At 31.6% G+C, this 17,345-nt stretch overlaps 1 long non-coding RNA gene across 1 annotated transcript in view; it reads left to right on the top strand.

Moving 5' to 3' along the window:
• LOC122816564 overlaps positions 1–17,345 on the top strand; it is a 294,347-nt gene that overhangs the window by 128,374 nt on the left and 148,628 nt on the right. The window lies entirely within an intron of this gene.

Consider the following 17,345-nt stretch of genomic DNA (forward strand, 5'->3'; position numbering starts at 1 on the left):
GTATTCTCTCCATTAATTCACCCCATGATAGTTATTTCCCTATTTCCAACTCACTCTGCTGCCCAAAGTCTTTTAATATATCATCCCACAGCCCTCTCAACTGGAGGGATGCAATTGTAATCACTTTATCTTGAACTTTTTGTTTTGACTCCTCAAACAACTCCCTTTGAAATAAATCCTCAGTATCTTCGATAACATCTCCTTCTTCTTTCTCATTCATGAACCATTCTTCTCCTTTTTCATCAAACAGCTGCATGGAGTCAGCATTTGTCTCTACTCCTTTGTGACCATTCACTATGTTTGTGTACTATTCTACCAGCTGCCACTGTGCTAGGAATGGAATGGACACTCATGCTTGTAAGTGACATGACTACAAGTGCCGTTACAGCAGGGGTCCTTTATTTATAAAAAAACACATAGCTTACGAGAAACATATATACTTATTTGCAAAATATATATACATTATTTACATAAATATTATTATCTCATTTACCTTATTGATAAACAAAAGGCATTTTTAGTTATGAGACCCCCCACTCCATTTCCCATAACCAAAATCTTATTTTTTTAACTTCATAGCTAAATCCCATTTTCCAATAAAAGAAGAAAAGCAGCACACAAGCAGGCCAATGAGTCCACAGTACAAAAAAAAAAAAACACAAAATCCACCAAGAAAAGCACTGGAGAAGCTAAGAAATTTATTTTTTAGCATAGTTCAAATTTAAGGTTTGCTATTCGTCCCAAAGACTTCATCAGAAATGATAAGATACACATCCAAATCACTTTTAAACCATTCAAAAACATTTGACCAATCAGATCATCTCAATAATAAATCAATTAAATACATAAAAACATTTAAAGACATACTACAAAAAATGTGTATCTCAAAGTGTCCACACAGTTAACACAGTTTAAAACACAAGGGCATTCACCTCTGTATATTGCTTAGTAAATTTCATATAGTAATAATGCCCTTTCTAAGCATTCTTTGACATGTTCTAACTGGAAGAAATTTACTTTTTCTATAGTGGAAGTTGTTAAACGTGACCTTAGGGGAGGGGACTTTAGAAATTATGTTGAACAAAGAGAGGAAGAATGGCAGACTAAACTTACTTCTTATTTACCCCCTGGTCTGAATTATATGATGAACATAAATGTTTCTTAAAAAATAGGAAAATGACTAAAGTGAATATACAGGGGTGAATGCCCTTGTGTTCTAAACTGTGTTAACTTTCTTAGCTTCTCCAGTGCTTTTCTTGGTGGATTTTGTGGTAAATCCCATTTTCATTAACAACATTTCCTTCACTCTTTGATTCCAAATCAACCATATTATACAAAACATTTTTATCAATTTTTGTTATATAATTTTTACTTTTCCTTTTATAATATCCATACTCAATCATATCCATGGTTAATTCATTTACATTTGAAAATTCCCTCTAAATACTGCATGTCAACAGTCTTCTTCTTCCATAATATTTTAATTCATCTACATCCTAAAACACATATTCACTAGTCTCAAATTCCTTACAATAAATCTGTCTTTCTTCATCTTATGTGGCATATGTGCTTTTACTGCAGTCTTGTATAATATGTCACCATAAAGAATCTTGACATTCAACCATTTCCTTATATCTTCCCATTCTAGCCTGTATTGATGCATTTTTTCTTTTGGCAGCTCCTGCCATGGGTATGCACAGCAACATTTGCTCATTATATTATTATACCATTTTGTTCTATCATTTTCTATCTTATCAAATTTTATTTTCCATAATAAGAGTTTCTCTTGATAATTATTTATTTCATAATTGGACCATAACCTCTTTCTTTTATTATTTAAAATATACATCCATTCCTTTTTATATTTAAACTTCAGCAGTTGTGTTAATAATGAATTATCATTATCCTATAAACACTGTAATATGTCATATAAATATAGTGATGCTGCTTAAAGTATAGTATTAATCAGACCTAGTCCTCCTTCATCTCTTTTAACATAAAATGCACCCCTCTTTATTGGATTTAACCTAAACCGCCAAATAAAGTAAAAAATATTGTAAACTTCTTTTTCAACTAAAACGGGGATGCTAAGAACACTTGCTAAATATTACATTCTTGCCAAAAGAATAGAATCAATTAAATAAATACTTTTTCTAAATGACAGTTTAAATGTCTTCCAAAACTTACATATATCTTTCATAGTTTTCAATTTTTCTTTCCATAATTGCTATGCATTTTCCTGTTTTCCAAAACATATACCAAGTATATTTATATTTGTCATATTAAACTTAACACCTCCCAACATTCCATCAAAACCTAATCCTCGGCTTTTCTCTTTATTTATATATAAGCCTACCACTTTTAAATAGTCCTGTAAATACTTTATTAGTTTAATCATTCCTTAACTGTTTCTTGCAATAATTATGATGTGATCTGCATAAGATAACATAATTGGAACAACTACCCCTTTATTAGATATATAACTCATCTTTTCCATTTCTCTATTTATATACATGGATACCACATTCATTACTAAAGCAAATAGTATACTACTCAGGGGACATCCTTGTCTTATATCACTTTGAATCATTATTTCTTTACTTAACCAAACATTTACCAAAGCCCTAACTATGTTGAATTTATAAGCTGTCATACATACCCTTATAATCGTGCTGCTTATATTATATGCTTTCAGTATTACCCAAAACACATTATGTTGAATAGAAGTGAATGCTTTACTGACATCACCTACCATAATTTTAACTAATCTAATCTACCAATTCCCGAATAATTAAGAGCAACTCTTACACTCTTTTTCATCTGGTACCATATATATTTTTATTTAGCATTTTATTTTTATTTATTTATTTATTTTACCTTCCATTCTTCTCTGTAAAATCTTCATAAATACTTTATAATCTGTATTATTCAAAACCATCAGTCTCCAATTCTGCATTTCATTTTACAGCCTTTTTTCCATATAAATTTAATTATTCCACTACATAATTCTTTGTATTGAAATCCTTTGTTTAGGCATTCATTTAATACCATTACATTTTCTTTCTGTTCTTGTCATATTTTTATATATCCTATATTCTATTCCATGTAAACCACCTGCTGATTCCAAATTAACTACCTTTAACACATGTTTGAGTACTTCTCTCACAATATTCCTTTCCATTTCCTTATTATCTTAATCTAGAAAAGACTATTCATTATTAGTTTGTATAATTTGTCTTTTAAATAATTATTTTATATACTTTTATACTGCTTCTATAATTTTGCTCTGTGTATTATATACTATACCATCTGTATCCTTCATTTGTTTCATTATACTATTATTCTCTTTAATAAATTTACTCAAATAAGGTGCAATTTCTTCTTTTTTTTTTCCCATGCAGAAAATATCTTTGTTTATACAACAAATGTTTGTCTTAAACTTATTCAAATTATATACCTCCTATTCATTAATTAAACAAATCTTCCTCATTCTTCCTCATTTTTTTAGACTTTCAAATGTCTTATTGCTTAATTTGTATACTTTATTTTTTTTATTCCCTTCTTTTTCCTGTTCACATTATATTTAACATTTTTATACTTTTGTTTAAAATACAACCACCATTTTGACCAATCCTTATGAAAATCTCTCATCTCTACATGAGCCTTCCACAATTTTAATATATTATTTTTTTCTTATCTCTTCTCATTTAACTTCATTTATTTTTTATTCCCTTTGCTTATTTTAAATACTCTTCATTCCCTTTTAATTGAATCCAGATTGCTCTATGATTAGAAAAAAATAGTTATCTTAATGTTTAAATGTTTGTTGAGATCTGGGGGTGTGTCCACTCTAAGGAGGATTTGCCACCTGAGTTCCTTGACTTGAAAAGCAAGGTGTCAGTGTTGCTGAAAGGGTCATTGACTTTCTCTGTGGCTGTGAAGTGGAATTGGCTGAATTGGGAGCAAGCCAGTCTATGCCTAGCTAGTTAATTGTGAGGATATTGGTTCTGAATTACTTGTGTGTGCTCCATAATCTCCCCAGTTTCCTTGTCATTTTCCAAATGTAATATGCTTCAAATTTTGAGCATACTGCAAGGTACACTGTGTTGTGGGGTTTGCAATTTAAATGGTCCCTAATGCGGATGACAAAATTTGAAGTTTTGAGTTTCACCAGGGGGTGAAGATGACATAATTACACCAATGGCAGTGCCCACATTGGTTTGTGCCTGGGGGTGTGTTGGGGGTACATGGTTGGAGACTCCTTTCTGATTCAAAGGTGGCTTTGAGGGACTTGCACTTGCAGCTGAAGCTAGGCTGGGTCCCTAAGGTTTGGTTGAGCTCAGGGTGCTCAGTGATGAGTGACCAGTTTTTTTCAAGGATACTTCTAATGCCTTATTTATATGTATACCTTGCTTGATTTAATTCCTAATGTTGTAATTACCTCATCTCATACTTTGTATCTGTCCATTACACTATATTCCTTATTTTCGATAAGTACTGTTAAAAGTCCTCTTTTCTTAATACCTGTTACTTTTCTTCTTTCCTATTTTCAGTTCCAACCTTCACCATCTCTGCATGCAATTTTCTTTTCACCACTATTTCTTCAGCTTGTTGTACATCCTCCTTCTGAATTTTCTCCAACTCTTCCTAGGACACATCTTTGGTGCTCTCTGGTTCACTCATGTTGGTTGTATGCATATATAAAGGATCTCATAACACTTCTAATTGGAGGGCTGCTAAAACACATTCTTGTGTTGCTATCTCTTCCTCAAAGAGATTTTGTTGAAACAAATCCTCTGAATCCATTAATGGAGACACTGCTTTGTTTCCTTTTCCACACACCGACCTTAAAAAGACTCAACTGCCTTTTCTAACTCACTAGTGTCACCATCTACCTCTGAACAAACTCACCAGCATTCAATACCTCTGTCATAGTGATCACCTCATTTGCCTAATAACCCATACTGGCAGCTTCATTCTTTTTAATTTCAGTACTTGTGACTATCTCCATGTTCTCTGTTTTCATCCTGGTTTTCCAAGCTGCCTTCATGCTCAGACTGGAACCAGGAAGTGCCACCTCAAACAGCATCCCTGTAAACTAACAGAGTAGGGGAAATTACTTAATACCCCTTAGTAGTATGAATACCTCCTCATTTCTCCCCTGAAAACAAGAATGATTGAATAGGAGGGTTCTTGCCTAGTTTGAGAATTCCTGGTTCTCATACTTGGAGGAATGAGTGAGTCATCTGGACAGGGGTAGAGGAGTTACTGGGCAGGTCCAGTGGAGGGCATCCAAAAAAATACAAATTAAATGTCAACTTCATACTATAGTTTAAACATTGTATATTGCTTAATGAACAAATTCACTCAAATTCGCCTTTTTCAAGGTCATTTGCATAGTCAAGAGTATGTATGCTAAACCATTTCACAGCATGTTCCGCAAGAGTTGAGAGCATAATCCTCACCAAGTCATGTGGAGTCATTTTAACAATCCTTTGCAGCATCGTAACTAGCAATATTAATCATTAAATGTGTCCTCAAATGATTATAAAGTGAACATTTTAACATCACACGTAACAGTTTTTTCTTTTTGTTTAAATGGTATGGAAATGTCTAAAATGTTACCATTGCTCACTCTAAGTTTCCTTCCTGTAATTCAAATTTATAACTGGTATTCATTGATCACAAACATCTAGTGTTTAAACAGACTTTCCTTCAACTTAATATTTCTGCAAAGAAATGCAGGAAATGTAGAGATCTGAACACCCTTAACAGCTTTTTCCAGCAAAAACTGGTTTAGTTCTTTACTTAAATGTCACATGTTTCACTCACAGAAACTCGTTTTACTCAGACGATTATTTAGATAACTTGAATAAAACTTTATCCACTTATTTAAAAACAGTTCTTCATAACCCAGTACTTCTTATTTTTCTTTCCATATACCACCTGTTTCTTTTTCTTGCCAGAATATGATCTTTATTTTATTTATTTTATTTATCCTTTGTTGACCAGGTTAGTCCATTAGGCTAGTACCCTCCTTTCATGGGGGACCCAAGGTGGTATTTATACTACTATGCAAAATTTTGCCAGGGCATCTGGGAAATTCCCCTACTCTTTTTCTGAGGGCACTGTTTCTTGTGGAACTGCCAGCTTCTGGTCTAGGCACAGAGACAGCTCGGACATGCAGGAAGGAGTAAGGTGACAACAGAGAATAAGGAGGAGATGGACAGAAGTGTAAACAAGAGAGTTATGGATAATTCATTGACAAATGTGAAGTATGATGATCCTTCACAAAAAGAAGGGATGGCAGATGTAGAGGTGTCACTAAACACTTCTCAAATGAAAAAACTTTGTAAAGAGGTGTCAGAAGATGCAGAAAGGCAGTACAAGAAGGGAAGAATGAGCCAGGATAATGTTGTAAAGGTGGTCAAATCTTTACAAGATTTGGAAATCTTGTTTCAGGATGAATTATTCAGAGAAAAAAGAGAGTCACAATCAGGATGCATTATTACAACTCTCCAGTTGGGATGGTTGCAGCATGTTTAGTTGAATGACTTAATAAATCAAAGTGAACTAGAGAGAGAAAAAGCTGTATTGATGGAAGAGATTATAGATAGAATACAAGAAGAAGAGATGAAAGATACTAGAAGTGAAAGAAAAAAATACCGTATGCAGAGACAGTGAAAGAAGGAGACCGGAGAGATCAGAAGAAAACTGATTCAACAAAGAAGACATTTTTAGTAAGAATAAACAGCAAGGAAGAAATAGAACTCAAGTGGTATAACATTTGGGATAATATAATTTCACTTTTGGGCATATAACCTAAGGAGGTAATAGCATTTATATATTTTAATAAAGATACATTTTGTGACTTTCTTTTCAGTCAGTCCAATCCAAGGAGAAATTCTTAGAACAGTATGAAGTAAAGAAAAATTGCAATCCATGGAACTATATGTGATACAAGCATTTAATAGACACAAAAAAAGAATTTATGTACAGTTTGGAACTGAAGTAAAAAAGGAAACCATAAATGACTTTTTTAAAAAACTGCATGTAACAATGTTGTGGACATTACAAAGTTCTATTTTAATAGTGGTTTGTGAACTGGGATTGGGAATGTGGCCGTAAATTGATAATGGAAAATGGAAAAAATTATACACATTCCAAGTATGATCAATGTAGAAGGAAATAGGAGTACTGTGAAATTTTGGGGACAACTGAAGACATGTTCCTTTTGTGTTAAAAATGATAATTTCATTAATAATTCTGACTAAATAAGATGCTTTATCTGTGGTAAAGTAGGACATGAAGCTAAAATATGTGAAATGAAATGCAGAAAATGTGAAGAAATGGAAAATAATTGATTGTAAGGAAAATACAGAAGATAAGAGGAAAAGGGTGATAGATATGAGTAAGTACAAAAAAGGCAAGAACAAACACAGATATAGATCAAGAAAAGAGCAGGAAGAGCAAAAAATGACAGGAAAATAGAGATGAAGAAAACATAATACATGAAAGGAGAGGAAAACAAAATGGGAGGGAGAAAGAGTAGAGTGAAGTGAAGAAGATGACATGAACTGGAATGTGATTAAGGGAAAAAGAATGCTATGGGGAAAGGGTAAAAGATAGAAAATGGAAGTGTAAGTATGAGAGAAAATAAAGAAGGCAAAGGACAGAAGAAGAATGGAATACTAAACAATAAATGAAATAAGTTTAAAATCTTAGCTTTAAATGTGAATAGTATAAAAAACATTACAAGAAGGTTAGGTGTATTGGAATGGTGTTCAACACTTGATATGGATATTATTATACTGGTGTATATAAGCATTTAACAGAAGGAAAGCAGTTGCAGTAGAAAAAGTATGGGAAGATGAGATTATTTGGAATATGGGAAAATAAACATGCTCAGGATTGGGTATATTTCGTCAAACATCAATAGGAATTTTGGATTAAATGCAAATAATGTTGGGTAGAATAACAGTGATAGATGTACGGTGGAAAAAGAAGGTATATAGAATTATTGCAGTTTATGCATATGTAACAAAAAAAGAAAGAGAAGTAATGTTTTAACATTTTTTAGATTATATTGGCATGAATATGGAGGTAATATTAGTAGGGACTTCAACTGTGACTTGAATAAAAGAAGAAAAGATGGAGGTGATGTTAAGATAATAACAGAGATAATAAAAAGTGGAAAGTTTTATATATATATATATATATATATATATATATATATTGGTCCCCTTCACATGGTCAACTTTTCAGAAAGTCGAATTTCATGTGGCCGAGACCATATCATTGAATTCTGAAAAGCCAGCCATGGGGAACTGCTATCTCCGTACAGTGTGGAATGGGAAAATTTCCCTCTTCCGCACTGTAGTGCGATCTCGAAGTTGGTATATTTAAGTTATGGGGTGGGGGTGGAGCCTCCATGTGGGGTGCAGGGGGCTTGCCCCCCTGCTAATAGTTTTAAGGTAAGTGTTTCTTGTGTTTTTGTGTTTATTTTACATGGTCGGCTTTCCGAAAGTCAATCATATGGTCTCGGCCATATGAAAGTCGACTTTCTGAAAAGTTGACCATGTAAAGTAGACCTATATATATATATATATATATATATATATATATATATATATATGTATGTATGTATTCTGTATATATATATATATATATATATATATATATATATATATGTATATATATATATGGAAAAATAAACACTGGACTTATAGCAGAAATAATATAAGAACATAGATACATAGGTTAGTAGTAAGCTAACTGCCCTTGCAAGCCATTTTAAGCCTAGCCAATTATCCCTTGTGAGACTCAAACCCTGCACCTTGTGTTTGTAAGGCAAACACCTTAACCATTAGGCCACCCTCCCAACCTTAATAATTTTGGAAAGCTTGAAATTTATACAAGAAGAAATAAAAGTAACAAGATTTTCAGATAATTTAACAATTTGGATAGAGATCCAAGAAAAGAATGGATATATAAAGATAGGTAAATGTATCAAAAGATTAAATTAAAAAGATTTAAATGAGGAAGATAGAGAATGAGGTTAATCAATTATGGAAAGATCATGTATGAATAATTGGATATGTTGGTGGAAAGTTTTAAAGATAAATATAACATTTTTGTGGGGGAATGGCAAGATATAAAAATAAAAAAGAGAAACAAAAATATAAAGAAAATTAAGTCATGAAGTATTTAAAGATGTAATAAAAAATAAGACTTTTTTTAAAGAGAGAGGAAGCTATATGGAATGAATCAGCAGACAATTTAAACAAAATGCTGTTTAAACAAAAAATTTTCTACAAGGAAGAAAAGAAGACATTGCACCATACTTGAACATGATAGTAAATGAAAATAAAAGAATAATAAGAGAAATAAGGAATGAGAATGGAGAAAATGTTAAAACACAACAAGAAATAATGGAGGTAATAAAATAATATATAGACATCAAAAAATAGAAGAAAAACAAAACTGGAAAGTTAAAAAAATAACCAAGTATTATATGTATAAAGATAAGAAAGATTGTCAAAAATGTATTTTGTGAAAGTAATAAATGAATGGTTAGAAAAAGGAGTGATAGAAAAAGAAATATGTGTGGGTATGATGAAACTTATATGGAAGAAAGGAGAAAATAATAGAGAAACTGGAAACCTGTAGTATCAAATAAAACAGATTATAAGATATTTAAGAAAATAATAGAGAAAATATTAGAAAATAAAGTAAATAAATTACTTGAAGACACATTTTTGGTATAAATGGAAAAGGAAGTCAAGAACTGCTGATGATAGAGAAATTGTAGATGATATAATAAATACCAAGACCGAAGCAAAATTATGGCAGGCAGTCTGAGTAAAAGCATTTGATAAGATATAACATAAAACTTTATGGGATATATATTGAAAGACTATAAGTGATAAAATAATAAACATATTTGTTTCAGTGAATGAGAATAATAAATTGAAAATAGTGGTAAATGGATTAAATAAATATAAGAAGTAAAATAAGGCAGGGATGTCCAGCAAGTAGCATTTTATTTGCATTCACTATGAAAAAATACAGTCTTAAAAGTAGCAGGATATAGATCAAGAGAAGCAAATCAATTACCACTGATATTTACTTATGCAGATGACATAGTATTATTGACTAAGAATAAGTGATGGTTGAAAGAAGGGATTAAGGAATTTAATATGTAAAGCTTATTGGTGCATACATAAATAAGGCTAAAAGTAAAGGTATTGGAACAACAGATAAAATAGGATATATTCAGTTTAATAAAGAAGCAATAGAGATATTACAGATAACATACAGGATTGGCTTGTACAGAATACAACAAAGGGAAAATATTACACAGACAGTAAGGAATATATATTTGTTTTGGAGGACATATAAGTTGACATACAAGAAAAAAAAACTATTTAATCAGTTCCATCTTATTAGTACAAACTGTGTATATATATATAACAAGTGTGTTTGTGGTACAAAGTATGAAAAACAATTTCAATTGTGTTCTCATTTATATGGGGATCAAAGTTAAACCTTGTGAGAAAAGGAGTGGTATATGTCAAAGAAGAGGTAGGAGGCTTAAGTTTAATTAATCTGATTGTTCATACAGCATCATTAAAATTATATAAAGTGTTGACATGGTTAAAAAGAAGTGCTAGATTTTTGATAAGTGTGTTAATGAAAGAAAAATATACAGAAATACGGGAAAGGATGAGTTCATGGAAAAGATGGAAAGGATATTTGAATGAGGAAATGAATGAATATCAAGACAAAATTTTGTTATTGAAATATAAATATAAATAATGTTGGGAAAAAACAGAAAAGAATGGTATTTAAATATAATGAATAGATGTTATTATATTTAATCATTGAAACAACTAGAAAATGAAAAAAAGCCATAAAAGCAAGATGTTTGTGGTGTAAAACCTTTTATGAATTTAAAGCTTTTTTTGTGGAGATTAACAATGAGGAAGTTAGCAGTGAAAGCTAATATGCCATATAAAAAAACTACAAGAAAAATATATTATTGTGGTGACATTGAAACTACTGAACACATTTTCTTGAGTTGTAAAAGTATAAAGGAATTGTGGGGGAAAAGTATGTGAAAATAAGATTGTGGAAAGTATCAAAATACATAAATATGAATATGTTAGAATATGGGTTTTAAGGTAGTATAGGACTGAAGGATTCTAAGAAAGTGGATTAAAAGATGTTTTATATTATATGGACTATATAGGATGAAAGATTAAATGTGATAACATTTTATGGAAAATGATTATTGTCAAAAATATTGAAGAAGATATGATTTTAGTTGTGGTAGAGAGGGTGGGGGAATAAAAAATGAAAGTATAAAAAAGACTAGAATGTATTTAATGTAAGCAAATAATAAAGTGAAAATGTATATAATTGCATATAATTGTAAATAATGAATACGTAAATAATGTAAATATGATATGTTGTTTAATAAAGAACCCATAGTCTTTGGAGCTGCTAGATGGCACTGAAGGCTCCTGCAGTATCAAGGAAGAGGCCTAAGGGAAGCAACAGCATGTAGGAGGAGAGAAAAGCTATTGAGATGTAAGTGTTGGAGAATGGGAATTTGAAAAACAATTAGTTTGATATGAAGCCTCAGAATAATGAATGAATAAATGAGAAATTATGAGATGAAATTTGAGAGTGGGTAGTACTGCAGTTATGAAAGGATCATATAACCATGAAAGACTTCTACAAAATACAAAAACATGGTATGAATGGTGAATTGAATTTAAAAAGAAATATAAAAATGTATTTTTTCAATGACAAGATGATGTAAGAAAGGAAAAGAAAGTGAAGCATGGGAAAATGTTCATAGGTTCATAGATTAGTACTAGGCTAATTGCCCATGTGGGTCATTTTAATCCTAGCCAATTACCCCATGTGAGAATCAAACCCTGCGCCTTGCGTCTGCAATGTAAACATGTATAGAAGTTTATTAGACAATTTAGAGAACAATACCAGATAATATTATGAAAAAATGGAAAAAGAAATCAAGAAAAAAAAAGGCATTACTGTTTAGGCAAAGGTATTACTTACAAGGGAGAAGTGAGGTGGCATCTGAATATTTTGGGTAATACAGTAAAGGAGGATATTAGTATAATGAGGGGAAATTAAAAATGTAAAACAAGAGGTAAAAAAAAGAGGTAAAAACACACAACAGCAAATTATGAGTACTGTAACATAGCATGTGGGAAATATGCATAAGAAAAAGAAAGAAAATAAAAGAGAATGTAAAGTGAAAAAAAGACTTCCAGAATGAGTTAAGGAAGACTATGAAAAATAAATTATTATTAGTGAATTGGATGAAGTACTTTGGAAAGTAAATGTTCATGCAATATTAGACCCAGGCAGTATAAGATATGGAACATGCAAGAAATTAATTGATTGCAAAACAGAGTATTTTTTAAACTTACTGATTGAATAGCTGAATTAATGGCTTGTTTATGAAGGGTTATGTAATAGTATATTAAAATTTATATGGGAGAAAGATGAGAAAAATAAAATAAAAAATGGAGATCCATCACACTAAATAACACAGATGATAACATTTTCATGAGAATAATACAGAGGATAATGGAAGGAAGAATGGGGAACATTATGGAACAAAGTTTATATGGTATAAAAGGGAAGGAATGTCAAGAATTGTTATTATCTGTGAGCGAAATTATGGATGATGCTATAAGGAAAAAGAAGGACTTGAAAATTATGGTAGGTGGTATTAGCAAGGCATCTGATACAGCAAAATGTGATGCTTTGTTTGATGTTACAGAGAAGTATGAAATAGGTAATAGAATTAAGAGAGTATGAATCCGAGCATATCAAAATAATAGGGTGAAAGTGTTAGTGAATGGGTGGGTGAGTAACGAAATATGCATGGAGTATGGTATAAGACAAGGATGTCCTAGGAGTGGAATTTTCTTTGCAATGGTAATGAAGCTGATAATGAAATAAGTAGCTTATAAAATAAAACTAAATTTGTGATGCAAAAGGAGTTGGTGGTTCATGTAGTTTTGACATAGTTGTAGTTGCTAAGAACAAAATATGGATGAGGGAAGTGTTGGTTTGTCTATATGAATGTGTAAAGGTAATTAAAATGGCCTTGAATTAAGATAAAACTAAGGATTTGGGTGATGTGGAAATTGGGAGGGGGTGTGTCTACTTTTCAATGAATTAAATATCTTTGCCAGGAATAAAATTTGAGGAAAATGGTGTAGTAATGACGTAAAGGGAGGGACTGACACAAAGAAATGAAAGAAATATGTCTTATGTCTTATGTGGAGACCATACATATTAGCATTTAGGAAAAAGATTTATCTAGTGTATTCATTATTAATTTGATAAATAATATATATTTCAAATGTTTATATGATACCAGAAAAATATGAAAAGGAAACTGCACAATTGGTGTAGTCATTCATATGGGGTTCAAGATTAAACCCAGTAAAAAGAGGTGTGTTCTATATGAGTGAAGATGAAGGAAGATTGGGGTTACTAAATCCCATTGTTTATTCCACTTCATTAAACTTGTATAGAGTATTAAAGTGGGTAAAGGAAGAGAACGATAATTTAATAATGAGAATGTTTAAATAAAAATAGAAAAAAGTTTGGGAGACAATGAGAATAAAGCAAAAAGAGAAAAAAATATGTAAATGTGGAAATTAAAAATTATCAAGAAAAAATACTAGCTGTAGTTGTATATCATGAAAGTATTTCTAGTGTGAATATCAGTTTGGTAAACCTGATTGGTCAGAAAGATCAATCCCTGAATTCAATTACTGTAACCCCTGTTCATTCTCTTTGTACCCTGGTTCTGGCCCCATTGTTATTCTGACCCTCAGTTCTAGTAATTAGATCTTGTCTCCTGGGGTGGAAAAACAGGGAGATTTTTGCTTGCCAACCTCTCCAAATGTCAGAGCAGTAGAAAGTCTAAAGGGCCAATAATGTTGGGTTCATTAGTGTCATTAATGTTGTTTGAAACAAATTAATCTTCAACTAAAATATCATTACAAGCTGTTCCCTAGCACTGACCTGGTGATTAGAAGGAATATTATTACTATTACTATTAAATTTATTCTTGTGAGTAGGTAGCACAAAAACCTTACCCACTTCATACTGTGCCTTGAGCCTTGCTAGTTTTTTGTTCTTCCTAATTTTTAGTTTAACATGTGTGTCGACCATAAGGAAAACATTATGATATTCTTTGAAATGAGCAGAAGACAAGTCAGTTTTGATTGTGTTATTCAGATGTTCAACTTCCCTCAATAATTACTGTATAACAATATTGTTATTTTGTAAAATGACAGCCAGAAACTCAAGTCTCTGTTTATTAAAGAGTTCAGTTAAGTCCTGATAAAACTTTCTGCCAGGCAAAACACCATTGGGAAACTTAAAATACCACAAACCCTTTGGAATCCTTTTCGCCCGCATACATTCATTGAAAAAAAAATTGTCCAATTAAAGACTTCTGATTTTCAGCAATTTTTTTCAAAGATTCAAATTAAATCATTTAAGCTGTCAATGTCTGCCGACTGTTCAGATCTATAATGTAGGTCAGCCCTCAAAGAATGGAGCCATTCTGGAAAGTCAAAACCACCACTTAAATTAGTCAAAACACAACCATTGTGCTCATTAACAGAGTGATGTTCACATTAATCTGATGTATAGTACCTTGCTCATGATTGTCTCTAGAGGAGGAATGACATTAAAATCTGTACAATGGGAGAAACCATTATTTTGTCTCCCACTCAAAACTTTAGCAGAACCTGCTAACACTTTCCACAAATTAACTCAGCAGTTAGATCTTTTAAAGCATGCATACTCTCCTCGGAACTTGCTGCGTTCACTTCCTGAGTGAACATACTCTAGCTACCATTCATTGGTTTGACCACTCCTGTCTCCATAGTAACACAGCAAACTCAAGCAGAAGCAAATCAAAAAAAAAAAAAAACAGGAAAATGGTGGACTTCCAGAATACAAACAATTTGTAAAAGAAGCAAAAATCCACCAAGGAGTCAAGCAGCAACTCATCCAACTCCAGAAAGGAAGCCAAATATTGTAAAAACAATAGCAGTTGCTGCTTGACTCCTTTGTAGATTTTTGCTTCTTTCACAAGCTGTACCTAAATGTCCTACATTTTGCATTTTGTAACATCTTAACTCACAATTATTTATGTCATGTCCTACCTTTCCATTTCTACATATATAACACTTTCTTTTTTCACAATTGTTTATCAAATGATCTGTTTTACTACAAAGAAAACAAGTTTTAGGTTGACCCCAATATCTCAACATACTTCTACATTTATAATGCAAGGAACCTGCACATTTTTTTTCATTTTCTGCATTCAGTATTACAAGACAATCCCATGCCCCTGTCCATAAGCCACTTTTATAATGCACTTTTGAAATTTCTAATACATTTTTACATAATTTTAATAAATGTCCTTTTAAAGTGTATTTTCTACTTCATTTCTAAATTGTATATGAATACCTTTTTTCATCTCTCTATGAAAAGTCTTTAAGAAATATTGATTCCAAGGGAGACAGTCTTTCTTTTTTTCATATTCATCTAAAAATTTCTTCATCAGTTGACCAGTCTCAAAAATAATGTCACAATAGGTCTCTCTATTTATAAAGGCTCTTAACTCATTTGCTTTAGTTCATAAAGGTGCAATTATTTTGTCCCATACCATGTATCTCTTCCAGTTCAGTATCTTTTTTTTCTATTTTCCATTTCTCCATCAGTTAACCAGTCTCCAAAATAATGTCACAATAGGTATGTCTATTTACAAGGGGTCTCATCTCATTTGGTTTAGTTCCTAAAGGTGCAATTATTTTGTCTCATACCTTATATCTATCCAGATGTATCTATCCAGTTTAGTATCTTCATTTTTTTTCTATTCTAAGTGTAAACAATTTTTTACAGTAATATCTTTCTTATCTCCCTGTTCTTTTTGCATTCTTATTTTTTATTGGCTCTGCATACAATTCTTTCACCTTATATTCTACTTGATGACTATCTTCTTGCTGTATTCTGTCCATAATTTCACCCAGGGAAATACCTTTGCCACTTTCTGGCTCACTCACATTCATCAAGTCTATAAGCGAGTCATTCTGCCACTCTCCTGACTGGAGGGTTGTAACAACATGTACTTGTGTTGAATCTTCTTCCCTAAAACATTTCTGCTGAAAGATATCCTCTGAATCCATCATTGGTATGACAGTTTTTTTTTTCTTTTTCTGCAATAAAACACTCTTGAGAAGGCTTGACCACCTTCACATCATTACTGCTTACAGCTCCCTCCCTTAAAAGCTCACCCATATTTACCTCACTTGTTTACTCCGGTGACATAACTTCTTCACTCCACACTTCTTTATCACCTTCTACCATAATTGATTCACTTTTTTAAGTGAATCCAACACATTACAATTTGTGAAAAACTCCATCTCTTCTCCCTGTTTCTCCGAGCAGCCTCTGTGCTTGGACCAGAAGCAGGAAGTGCTACCATGAATGGAGTCTGTGTATGTGAAAAGAATAAGGGCACTTTATTTTAAAATAATCATCTTTGTTTACATTCCATAATCATAATTTGCACTATATACATTATATACAATATCCACATAAAAAACAATAATAATTTCTTACTGTTTGACCCCCACTCCATCTTCTATATCCAGTCCCTTATTTTTTTTTAAATCACAGCTAAATCTCATTTTTCATTAAACATAATTTTCTTCACTTTTGATTCCAAATCAACCATATTACACAAACCATTTTTTTACCAATTCTTTTTACAAAATTTCTACTTTTGGTCTTATAATACCCATGCTTAATTTATTTACTTCTGTGAAACCCTCCAAATAACTAAAATCCAAAATCTTCTTCCATAAAATTTTAACTCTTCTACACCTTAAAAAATGTACACTAGTTACAAATTCATTACAATAAAGGCAATTTCACTCCTTTTTACTTTTGTAAGGTATAGTCACCTTCAATGGCAATTATTTTATTGTCAACCTCCTTAGAAAACCTTGACACTCCAATGTGTCATTATATCTTCCTATTATTGCTTTAATTGTGCTCTTTAATTCTATATACAACTCTTTCCATGGATATATATGAAAATAATTTTCCATAATATTATTATACCATAATTTCCTCTCATTTTTAATCTCATTAACAGTTATCTTCCAAAGCATAATTTTATCTTGATAATTTTTTAATGTCATTATTATAACATGGTCTCTTTCTTTCAAAATTAAAAAAAATATATCATTCCATCTTATATTTCAAAT

This window comes from Protopterus annectens, chromosome 12.part0 (genome assembly GCF_019279795.1).
Source record: "Protopterus annectens isolate FY-2018-M chromosome 12.part0, PAN1.0, whole genome shotgun sequence".
NCBI classification, from domain to species: domain Eukaryota; kingdom Metazoa; phylum Chordata; order Ceratodontiformes; family Protopteridae; genus Protopterus; species Protopterus annectens.